The sequence below is a fragment of the Hylobates moloch genome, unplaced genomic scaffold (genome assembly GCF_009828535.3).
Source record: "Hylobates moloch isolate HMO894 unplaced genomic scaffold, HMol_V3 SCAFFOLD_1, whole genome shotgun sequence".
NCBI classification, from domain to species: Eukaryota; Metazoa; Chordata; class Mammalia; order Primates; family Hylobatidae; genus Hylobates; species Hylobates moloch.
Window position 1 is genome coordinate 148,495,396 of NW_026652276.1, and position 12,382 is coordinate 148,507,777.

The 12,382-nt window shown below is 34.9% G+C and overlaps 1 protein-coding gene across 1 annotated transcript in view; it reads right to left on the reverse strand.

Annotated features, from left to right (window-relative positions):
• ABCB5 (ATP binding cassette subfamily B member 5) overlaps positions 1–2,454 on the reverse strand; it is a 163,251-nt gene extending 160,797 nt beyond the window's left edge. The window contains exon 1 of the mRNA XM_032753440.2: positions 2,284–2,454. The gene's annotated coding sequence lies outside the window, so the exon portion shown is untranslated. The remainder of the gene's footprint in view (positions 1–2,283) is intronic.
• Between the last annotated feature and the right edge of the window lie 9,928 nt (positions 2,455–12,382).

Consider the following 12,382-nt stretch of genomic DNA (forward strand, 5'->3'; position numbering starts at 1 on the left):
GATGGCTGCTTAACTCTATGAATATACAAAAACTGTTGAATTGTACATCTTAAATGGGTACATTCTATGATATGTGAATTATATCTCAATAAAGCTGTTAACAAAAAAGGATAATATTCAAGTTTCTAACCATTATTACAGAAGTTTTTATTTCTCTCTGAGTCTGTCAGTATTTATTTAGGAGTTGTGATATTTTGTGGCTGTTTGCTTATAGTTGTTATATCTTCTTGGTGATTTGACTGTTTTATCACTATCTAATGTTCTTTGTTGTCTCTTATAAAAGGTTTTGACTTAGGTGTAGCTTGTCTGGATATTACTATAACCATTCCAGCTCTCTTTTGGTTAATATTTGCAGGATTATCTCTTTTTATCCTTTTGATTTTAACCTATTTGCCTTTAGATCTAAAATGATTCTCTTATTGACAGCATACAGTTAGATTATATATTTTTAATTATAAAAATGCGATTTTTGGGTCTCACTCTAAAACTTCTGAAAGGAATCTTCATTTTAACAAGATTGTCGAAGTGGTTTGTAATGCATATCAAATTTTGAGAAACATGACTGTATAGTATCTGGCACAAAGCCTTGAGAAACAGAAGGCACTACTTATCTAGAGGAAATTTTATCTTCCTAAATCCAAGATTATAAAAATAAAGCTTAAAATGCACCTTAATGCTGACAACGTATTGTTTTTATCTGCTGTTAATAGCAGTTTTAAAGTATTGTCAAAGGACCTCTGGCATCAGAATCACCCGGAGAGCATGTTAAAAATATCAGATACCTACTTAGGCCTTGCCCTACATGTACTGAATGATAATCTAAAGAAATGTGCTGGAAAAAAATCTACATTTTAAATAAGCTCATTAAATGATTTTTAGAAAATTTACTCATTCTGTAGATATATACTGTGCCAGGTACTGTTCTAAGCACTGAACAGCCTAGACATCTCTGCTGTCATAGAGCTTAGACTCCATTACAGGGAGAGTCACAATTAAAAAAAAAGGCATACATAAATAAGGAAAATAAGAGAGTGGTCAGTTTTTGGTATATAATTAAAACAGGGTAATTTTATGAAGAGTAATGTGGTATTTATATACGTCTGGTCAGAGAAAGCCCCTTGTAGAAGACAATGTTTAAGCTGCAATCTAAATTATAAAAGGAGGTTGCTATATAAAGATCAAGAATACTATCCCAGGCAGAAGGAATACAATTTAGATGGCAGAGAAAAGTGCACTGAGACAAAGCAACACAAGGTCGAAGCAATTTGTGAGCCAGTGAGCAGGTCCTCACTGTATGGAAAGCTACAGGTTGACCACAATGGCTGCCCCCATGTTCCTCTCTGTTACCCAATGTTTCAAAAGGAAGATAAATTTAACTGGAAACATGTCAAGTTTGAGATATTTGTGAGATAATCAGGTAGTAATATCCAGCACTGAGTAGATAACATGAGAGAAGAACTCTGAACATTCTAATTGCTCTACACAAAATCTATCAGCCAATTCTTACTTATTGACAGCCGTGTGGATGCTATCATAGCAAGTACTATGGAACATACAAGAAAAATGTAAAAATAGAGAGAATATTTTATTTATAAGGACTTTTGCCTTAAAAATATTTCTAGGTTCATGTGCCAAGATGGAAATCATAGGACAAAATACCTATGTGAGAAGAAATCATCTGAGATGCACTTAATCTTCAAGCATCCTTGGTAAGAATAATCTGACAAATAGCTAAGATATACTGGTTGGATGGAAAGCATGGGACCTTTGGTTAAATGAAAGAAGATATGGCCGGGTGCAGTGGCTCATGCCTGTAATCCCAGTACTTTGGGAGGCCAAGGTGGCTGGATGATCTGAGGTCAGGAGTTCAAGACCAGCCTGGCCAAGGTGAAACCCCATCTCTACTAAAAATAAAAAAATTAGCTGGGCATGGTGGCGGGCATCTGCAATCCCAGCTACTCAAAGGCTGAGCCAGGAGAATCTCTTGAACCCGAGAGGCGGAGGTTGCAGTGAGCCAACATTGTGCCACTGCACTCCAGCCTGGGCGACAGAGTGAGACCCTGTCACAGGGAAAGAAAGAAAGAAGATATGAATTGTATGGATGCTTTAAAATGACCAAAATAATAGTAGGATGATCATTTTTGACTATGACAAAGTTTCATACACACACATTTTTGTTTCCATCTTTACCACAAACTATTCTTTCTAAGATGGAGAAGTGTTTTATGTTATTCACAAGCTTCAATTGTTTTCATAATCTCTAATACTTTTGCTTTGACTTACTTGAATTCCTCAGATGCTGTTTTGAGTGGGCCCCATCCAGCCAGTTGAAGTCCTTAAGAGAAAAGACTGAAGTCTTCTGAAGATGATAGGATAAAGCTTTCAGATACAAGGTATCAATTTTTTGCCAGAATTTCCAGCCTTCTAGTCTGGCTTGTGGATTTTGGAAGTGCCGGCCACCACAATTACGTGAGCCTGTTTTCTCTGTCTTTCTACACACACACGCAAACACACACACACACGGCCTATTGATTCTGTTTCTCTAGGGGAACCTAATATACCTGGAAAGACAGAAGTTATGTGATGAATAGTACAAAGAGTGACTATTCTAGTGTCTAAGAAGACTGAGGAAGAACATTATGATCTAAAATGGTTTCACCCACAGATGAGGATGGCCCTGAGGTTAGTTTCTGGAGGAAGGCTAAGGTTTCAGTAAGTAGAAAAATGTGGAGGAGGAACAAGGGCATAGTTTTAGGAATGCAAGGTGAATTATCTCATGGTAGAGAAACGAGATCAGTTTGGATATGATGGACTGTTCATGCAGAAATGGAGAGAGAGATAAGGTACATATGATTGTAAAAGGCACTGAACCAATTTTTAGAACAACTTTTTTAATTTTCTGGAATGAAAGAGACAAAGCCATTGGTATTCGGTACAATTAACCTGATTATTTGACATTATAGCCATGGATATACTGGAAGGACTTGGGGAAAGACAAGATTTAAGTAGACTCACTAAAATCTAGTTTGATAGCAGTAAGTAAGACTATTTGAGAGGTATTTTTAAGGAGGTAGGTAGATTCAGAGGACAAGGAAGAAGAAATAAAAAAATATAACTTCAGCGATCAAACTTTTAAAAGTTGGAACAAAAGAGTAGTAAAGATGGGACTAGAGAAGTTATGAGACAATTGGTTTTGGGGAAAAGGTAACATGCAGTTTTTCCATACCCCTGTTACCTCTTATCTTTTTTATAATAGCCATTCTAAAGCTAGAAGCTGATATCCCATTGTGTTTTTTATTTGTATTTCTCTGATGATTACTGATGTTGAGCACCTTTTCATGTACCTGTTGGCTGTTTGTATGTCTTATTTGGGAAAAAAATATCTATTTGGGTCTTTGCCTACTTTTAAATGGGGTTATTTGTCATTTTGTTATTGAGTTGTATGAGTTTCTTATATATTTTGGGTGCTAATGCATTATTCAAAATGTGGTTTGCAAATGTTTTCTTCCGTTGTTAGATTGTCTTTTATTTTATTTTTATTTTTTGAAATGGAATCTTGCTCTGTCGCCCAGGCAGAATGTCTCACTCAGTAGAGATGGGGTTTCACCATGTTGGCCAGGATGGTCTCGAACTCCTGACCTCATGTAATCCACCTGCCTCAGTCTCCCAAAGTACTGGGATTACAGGTGTGAGCCACCACGCCTGGCCCCTTTTCATTTTGTTGCTTGTTTTCTTTGCTGTGCAGAGCTTTTAAGTTTGATGTAGTGCCACTTTTTTGCCTTTGTTGCCTGTGCTTTTGGTGTTATGTTCAAAATATCACTGCCAAGATCAATGTCAAGGAGGTTTTCTCTATGTTTTCTTCTAGGACCTTTATAGTTTTAGGTTTTACATTTAAGTCTTAATTCATTTTGAGTTAGTTTCTGTGAGTGGTGTGAAGTTGGGGTCTAATTTCATTCTTTTGCCTGTGAATATCTGTTTTCTCAAGACCATGTATTGAAGAGATTATCTTTCCTTCACTGTGTATTTTTGGCATCTTGTTAAAGATCAGTTAATCATTTACATGTGGATTTATGTGTAGTTGTAGTTTGTTCATTGTAATTGTTGAATAATATTTCGTCTTGTGAATATACCACCATTTAATTTTTCATTCTACTACTGTTGGTGGACATTTGGGTCATTTCTGGGCTTGGAGTATTAGGAAGAGTGCTGTTATGAATACTATCATGCATGTTTTTTGGTAAATATATTATCTTTGTTGGATATATACAAAGGTGAAATTGCTAGGTCATAGGATATCTATGTGTTTAACTTTAGCCGAAGGAGCCAAATAGTTTGTCAAAGTGCTTGCACATTCTGTGTGCTCACCAGCAGTGCATGAGAGATCCACTTGCTCCACATTCTCAACAATGTTTGGCATAATGATTCTTTTCAATAGTCATTATGGTGGGTGCAGTGGTGTATGGTTTTGCTGTGTCCCCACCCAAATCTCATCTCGAATTGTAATCCCCATGTGTCGAGGGAGGGACCTGTAATCCCGACATATCGAGGGAGGAAGGTGATTGGATCATGGGGGAGGTTCCCCCATGCTGTTCTCGTGATAGTGAGTCCTCATGAGAACTGATGGTTTTATAACTGTTTGGAAGTTCCTACTTCATCCTTTTCTCTCTCCTGCCACCCTGTGAGAGTGCCTGCTTCCCCTTCCACCATGATTGTAAGTTTACTGAGGCCTCCCCAGCCAGGTAGAACTGTAAGTCAATTAAACCTCTTTCCTTTATAAATTACCCAGTCTCAGGTAGTTCTTTATAGCAGTGTGAAAATGGACTAATACAAGTGGTATTTACATTGAGGTTTTGTTGCTTTTCCTTGGTAATTTATAAAGCTAAGCACTCTTTCATATATTTTTTATTGGCTATTTGTATATCTTTTTGTGCAGTGCCTGTTCAAGTCAGTCTTCTGCTCATTACTATATTGTGCTATTTGAAATTTTCTTATTGATTTGTAGCAGTATTTTAAGCGGACCCTATATGATTTCTTTGTTGGAAATATGAATTGCAAATGTTTTTCCAATTCTGTGGGGTACATTATTTTTCTCTTGATGTTTTTATCTTGATGAATATATATTCTCCAACAATATAGCGCTATATGTTATTTTTTCTCTCACAGTTAGCCTTTTTTTTTTTTTCCTGTTAAAGAAATCTTTGTTTATTCCAAGGTCACAAAGATGTTATCTTACATTTTCTTGTATAAGTTCACGTTTGAGCATTCACATTTTAATCTAAAATCCATCTGAAATTAATTTTTGTGTGAGGTAGATACACTTTTTTCCCCAATAAGAATATTCAGTTGACCCAACACCTTTTATGACAGAGGTTCTTCTTTCCTAACTATCTCAATATGTCATCTTTGTTACAAGTGATACATATGTGTGGGTCGGCTTTGTTCTATTGCTCTATTTCTCTGTCCTTGTCCTGTCTTCATTACTACAGCTTTGTAATGGGTCTTTCCTTCTGCTGTTTAAGTCCTACAGTTTTGTTCTTCTTTAGTTGCCTTGATTATGCTTTGTCTCTTTGTTTTCAATATAAATTTTAAGATGAAACACTCCTTTTCCACAAATAAATTACTTCTGGCATTTTAACTGATTTAAATTTGTAGATATGTTTAAAAAATTGATATATGTATAATATAGCATTTTTCAATCCATAAACATAATGTGTTTTTTCATTTATTTAGGTCTTCTGTAGTTTTTCTGAGTAATGCTTTATAGTTTTGACTATAGCTGTCTTACACATACATCGTTAGATTTTCCCACAGGTATTTGATATTCTTTGATGTTAGTATATATGGTTTTTTAAAAAATTGTTTTCTGTTTGTGGTTGGCACACAGAACTAATTGATTTCTATAATACAGAACATTTTAAAATTGATTTTTATGTTAACCTTGCATCTAGTAATTCGGTTACTGAATCTAATGGTTTGCTGTTTTTTTTATTTTCTATGATGCTAATTTTATTTATTAATTGTAGAATCTTATGTCTTTTTTTTTGCATTATTACATTTGGTAGGTCGTTCTGTTTAGTGTTTAATAGAACAGTTTATAGCAAGTATCTTGTCTCAACCTTTTTTCTCAGAGAGATAGCTTACAATATTTTATAATTAAATGTAATTTTTACTATAACTTTTGGGAACTATCCTTTCCCAGATTAAGAAAGTTTCCCTTCATTTCTAATTTGCTGAGAGTTTTAAATTATAATTGTATGGTAAAATTCATCCAATTCTTTTTCTGCCTCTATGGATATAACCACATATTATTTTCCTCCTTTATTCTTTCGATGTGGTAAATCACAATAACTGATTTTTAAAATATCCTTTTTATTTTATGATATGTTTAGATTTACAAAAGAAATTGTGAAGATAGGACAGAGAGTTCCTATAGGATACAGAATTCCTATATACCCCTTTCCCCACATGCACACATTTTCCCATTATTATTTTTAGCATTGTTTTCCAATCTCATCCTTACTTTTTACAAATTTTATTTTTTGAAAAAATTTTAATTTTTTTGACAAATTATAACTGTATATAATTATGAGGTACACAGTGATGTTATGCTATATGCATACAGTGTGGAGTGATTGAAGCAAGCTAATTAACATAGCCATCACCTTAAATACTTGTCATTTATTCCTCCTATCTAACAGCAACTTTGCATCCTTTGATCAATATCTCCCCATTTCTCCTTATCACCATAGCCTCTGATAACCACCATTCTACTCTTTGGTTCTATGAGTTTGGTTGTTTTATAATTCACATGAGATTCCTCAGGTAAGGTTTTTGTCTTTCTATGCCTGGCCTATTTTACTTCGCATAATGTCCTCCAGGTTTCTCCATGTTGTTTTGTTGTTTTAAATGACAGAATTTCTTTTTTAAAAAGACTGAATAGTATTCCCTCGTATACATACCACATATTCTTTATCCATTCATCTGATGATGGATATTTAGGTTGATTTTGTTACTTGGCTATTGTGAATAATGCTACAATGAACATGGGAGTGCAAATATCTGTTTGACATACTGATTTCAAGTCCTTGGGATATATCTCCAACAGTGAAATTGCTGGATCATATGGTAATTCTACCATTAGTTTTTGTTTTAATCGTACCATTTTCCATAATGGTTGTACTAATTTGCATTACCACCAACAGTGTACAGGTGTTCCTTTTTCTCCACCCCACTATTATTAACATCTTTCATTAGAGCAATTGATTTTTGATTGTTAATCATCTCTGCATTTCCAGAATAAACCATGCTTGGTCAAGATATTTATCCTTTTTATATGTGGTTAATTTTATTTTTAGTTTTTATTTTTTTATTTTTTATTTTATTTTATTTTTTTTGAGACGGAGTCTTGCTCTGTCCCCCAGGCTGGAGTGCAGTGGCGAGATCTCGGCTCACTGCAAGCTCCGCCTCCCGGGTTCATGCCATTCTCCTGCCTCAGCCTCCCGAGTAGCTGGGACTACAGGCGCCCGCCAAAACGCCTGGCTAATTTTTTGTATTTTTAGTAGAGACAGGGTTTCACCGTGTTAGCCAGGATGGTCTCGATCTCCTGACCTCGTGATCCGCCCGCCTCGGCCTCCCAAAGTGCTGGGATTACAGGCTTGAGCCACCGTGCCCGGCCTTAATTTTAAAATATTTTCTTTATATATGTTTTCTTTGTATTTTCTTTATATATGGTTATGTTTCATATGCTATTATTTTGTTTATGATTTTTGCATCTACGCTTTAAAGAAATTTGTCTGTAAATTTTTTCAGTGATGTTTTTGTCTAATTATAACGGTTTCATAAAAAGAGTTGGGAAATATTCCCTCTTTACTCCCTGAAAAAGTTTATAGGAAGAACAGTGTTATTTCTTTCTTAAATATTTGGAAGAGGTTAGTAATGAGGTCCTGTGGGTCTGGAGTTGTTTTGTGGAAGTTTTTAACACTGGATTTCAACTTTTTAGTAAGAATTTGGTTATTCAGATTTTCTATTTCTTCCCGTGTCAGTTTTTGGTGAGATGCATTTCAAAAGGAATTCCTCCAAATTTTGAATTTTATCTTTTAAATTATTTATAATATCCTGTTTTTATCTTTTTAATGTATAAAGGACACTTTTTATTTTATTTTATGATATGTTTAGATTTTCTAACATTGGTGACTTGTACTATAAGGAGAATCACTTGAACCCAGGAGGCAGAGGCTGCAGTGAGCTGAGATCACACCACTGCACTCCAGCCTGGGCAACAGAGTGAAACTTCATCTGAAAAAAGAAAAAAAAAATTGTTACTTGATTGAAAGATACAAACAAAAGGGTATTATTCTTTTAGATTTTATAAAGTTATTGGATGTAAAATTAAGAATGTTAACCTCATTATTATAAAACATACTGAACTTTTAAGTTTTAAATTATATTTGGGCCATGACTTCATCCAAGAAAATGTCCCACTTGGAATTCTTCACAACGCACGAAAAAGAATTAAGAGCAGGGTATGTTTGCGACCTAAAATACTCCTGAAGATTATAAACCCCCAAATCATATATATTTTCAGATGTAATAAAAATAGAAAAGCTATGAATAAAATAAGAAAGTATTAGAGAAACAAGTTTTTGTCTTCCACTTATCTCAGATAAATATCTGTTTAATAAAGCAGATAAGTTGTATAGTGATTGCAGGAGCTATTAGTAGCTGGCAGTGTTTGAAAATTGTAATTGTTCACTTTATATTAGACTTTTAAATTTTTACTACCCTGTCAATAACAATATGTAGATATTCTTTGATACTGAAAGCTCATTTTGTGATTTGATATTCAGCAAAACATCAACTTTATCACGCAGTATTTTGGCATTGATACGAAGTATGTATATATACACATACAAAGTATATATATATATACACACACACATACAAAGTATATATATATATATATACACAAAGTGTATATATATATATACACAAATTATATGCTATATATATACACAAAGTATATATATATATATACACAAAGTGTATATATATAAAAAACACACTTTGTAAAAAGTATACACTATATATACTTTGAAAGTATATATACACACATATTTTACATACACTATATACACTTTATTAGTACATATGTATATATACTTTATATATACTATTTTGTATATACATTATATGTATTTTGAATATATATACACTATATATTTGAAGCATATACTATACTATATATACTTTGAATGTATATATAGTATATACTTTATACAAAGTATATGTAGTATATACTTTATACAAAGCATATATATATATATAAATACATTCAAAGTGTGTGTGTATATATACACTTTGAATGTATAGGTGTGTATGTATATGTGTATATATAGATATAAACTATCCATGTATTAATATTTTCAAAACAACTCTAATATTATGGGAACATAAAGGAGTAAAAAGTTTTTAAAATGTCTTTGTGAGAAAGTTTCTTTTAATGTCACCATAGTCTTGCTACCAGTTTGTGGCCCACAATATCAACCAAATTCTCAGTAGACTCTGCCTACCACATTTCCTCTGAATTCTAACCCTTGTCTCGCTAAAAATCTATGGGAATAGGATAGTCAGTTTACTTTGGTTTGAGCCTAAATAAACTCTTTAAAGAATCCCTTTAAAGAAACCCATTAAAAACTCTCCAACCCACCCTGAAGTGTTCTGCCAAGACTAACTCAAAGCCACAACAGATTTAGGGTTGTTTCTAAATTGGAACCTATAAGAACTGTGTGGGCCTTTAACTCAGCAAAAATCCATCTTTAACAGAAATGCAGAATATTAAACATAAGAACACAAAGTAATTTTCCAGATTCAAGAGAATTTGGGACAAAACCATGAAACTCTACAAGGGAATTCCCCAAATGAAAGTTTTTTATTTTAAGTGAAATGAAAGAATCATAGTGATCTCTGGAGAAGGGTTGGGTCTTGGACAGGGCAGAAATCCAACTCTGCCACAGAGTCATTTTGTGATCTGAACCTAGCTCCATAGTCTCTTCATGTTTACTCTGTTTCTTAATAAAGTAAGCAAGTATGATGATGACTAATCATTTATCCATTAGCTATCTGTTTACTTAAGGAAAAAATTTATTGCTTTACTGTTAAAGTTAACAATAATAATAACGGCTCTCACTAGAAGCACTTACTCTGAGTTATGTACTTTGAAAAAACTTTATAGATGCTTCAATAAATATTAAATACTATTACTATTATGCCAGTGCTCTCATTAATCATTGATTTATTAGTTCTTTTGTTACAAGAGGCAATTGAGGCTTAGATGACTTAAATAGTGTTGCCTAGTTAACACAACTATTAAAGTAGCAGAACCAAATTTGTCTACTTTAAAAATCAAAGCTCTTGGTCAGGCACGGTGGCTCACGCCTGTAATCCCAGCACTTTGGGAGGGCAAGAAGGGCAGATCACCTGAGGTCAGGAGTTCGAGACCTGCCTGACCAACATAGCGAAACCTGGTATCTACTAAAAATATAAAAATTAGCTGGGCATGGTGGTGGGTGCCTGTAATCCCAGCTACTCAGGAGGCTGAGGCAGGAGAATTGCTTGAACCCAGGAGATGGAGGTTGCAGTGAGCCAAGATGGTGCCACTGTACTCCAGCCTGGGCGACAGAGCAAGACTCCATCTCAAAATAAATAAATAAATAATAAAATAAAATAAAATAACCCAGGACTTGCTTTAATCAGATATGGTAAGACACACAGAGCTAAAAATGGCTGTCATGAAGGAAGAAGATTATACTTACAGATCCCTGGAAACAGAAGGCATGGCCACCACATAGGGCCACATGGGCAACCACTGGGATTTGTCAGGAGGCAGAGGAAATGGGGAAAGCTTGAGCAAGAACCTTTACTGTGCTTTCCTCTGGAAAGGCAGGGCAAGGTAAACAGGTTTAAGATCGGCTAGTTTGAATGATGTTTCTAGTTGCCTGGTACCTGGCCCTGCAGTTATTAGGGCAGGGAGATAGTGTGAAAGCCTGATAAAGGATGTGGTTGAGAATACAGGCTCTGGATTGGTTGGCTTCCATATAAAAGGTATATTCCTGGGAAATGAGTTGTTTTCTATCTCTAAGAATTAACTAATCCTGGGAGGGACAGACTTTTTAAGGTCAACAAGGCTCTAAAATAGCGAAGCATCAGAAAATAAAAAATCTAATTAGTACAATGCGAAGCTCCTGTGCTGTCGCTATAAAACAGGACAAATGCTTGAATTCATACATTAGATGTACTTGTTGCATGTGTGTGTGTGCTGGGGGTGGGGGTTGGTGGTTTCTCATGCACTAGCTTTATTCTGATGTGATATGTTAATATTCTATCACTTTTTTTCGGAATTAAAAGGCACTCTTTAGCAGCTTTAAATTCTTAACAGACTAAGTATTATAAAGGCATTTTTAATTTGGAGCAAGAAAAAATTGAACTCTATGGCAACATCTGGCATCCAAGTCCATGGTGTTCTGCAATTCCGTGTGTGGCCAAAGAGAAGTAATAATTGGTTTTCTTCTTTGGAACACCAAGCACTCAAATATTGTGAGTGGAGACCTGAGAAAATTTATAAACGAAGAACTGTATCTCAACAGTTGCCACTACAGACATGGAAGCAGGAGGTTAGCTAAGATCTCACTGGTTCCTGATGAAAAGGATAATTTTCCACAGACCTAATGCTGTCTTGTGAGCCTCTGAGAAAAGTGGATCTGGGTAGAGGCCCCAGCTATAGGGTAGAAGTGATCAGGAAACAGACAAAAGAGGAGGGAGGGGTCAGAATGGAATGCCAAGAAGGAAGGCTCTTTGAGCACAGCCATTATCCCATTTTTCAAATGGCCCCATCTGTTCAGAATGGTGGTTTTCCTTTTACCTCCCCCAACACCTATGATGGATTTTATGCTTCTTGGAAGTCTGGCTTCTAGAACTACAGAAACATGTATGGGTGACTGAAAGTCTTCAACATGAAGGGTGGCAGAGGTATGGCATGACTTGTTTTAGCATTGGTATAAGTGAAGTTAACCTATGTGTTTTAGAAAGACTCTCTTGACAGATGAGATGGCTAATTCGTGCAGCCACAGGACAAGATGTACCCATTGTGGATGTGTATCAGTAATATGACTTTTGCCAAGAATCTTAGGAATGTTTGCTTCAAATTATTTTTAAAATATTTTGAGCCATAGAATTGTGATTGTCAACTCACATCTCTAAGTCTTGGTTTGCTCATCAGCAAAATAAGGAAGCTGCCTGGATGTCAGTGGGATCTTAAAAATTCTATGATTCTAAAATTCTATGACACAAAATTCTAAAATTCAATGTTCCATTGCAGTCTCAGGGG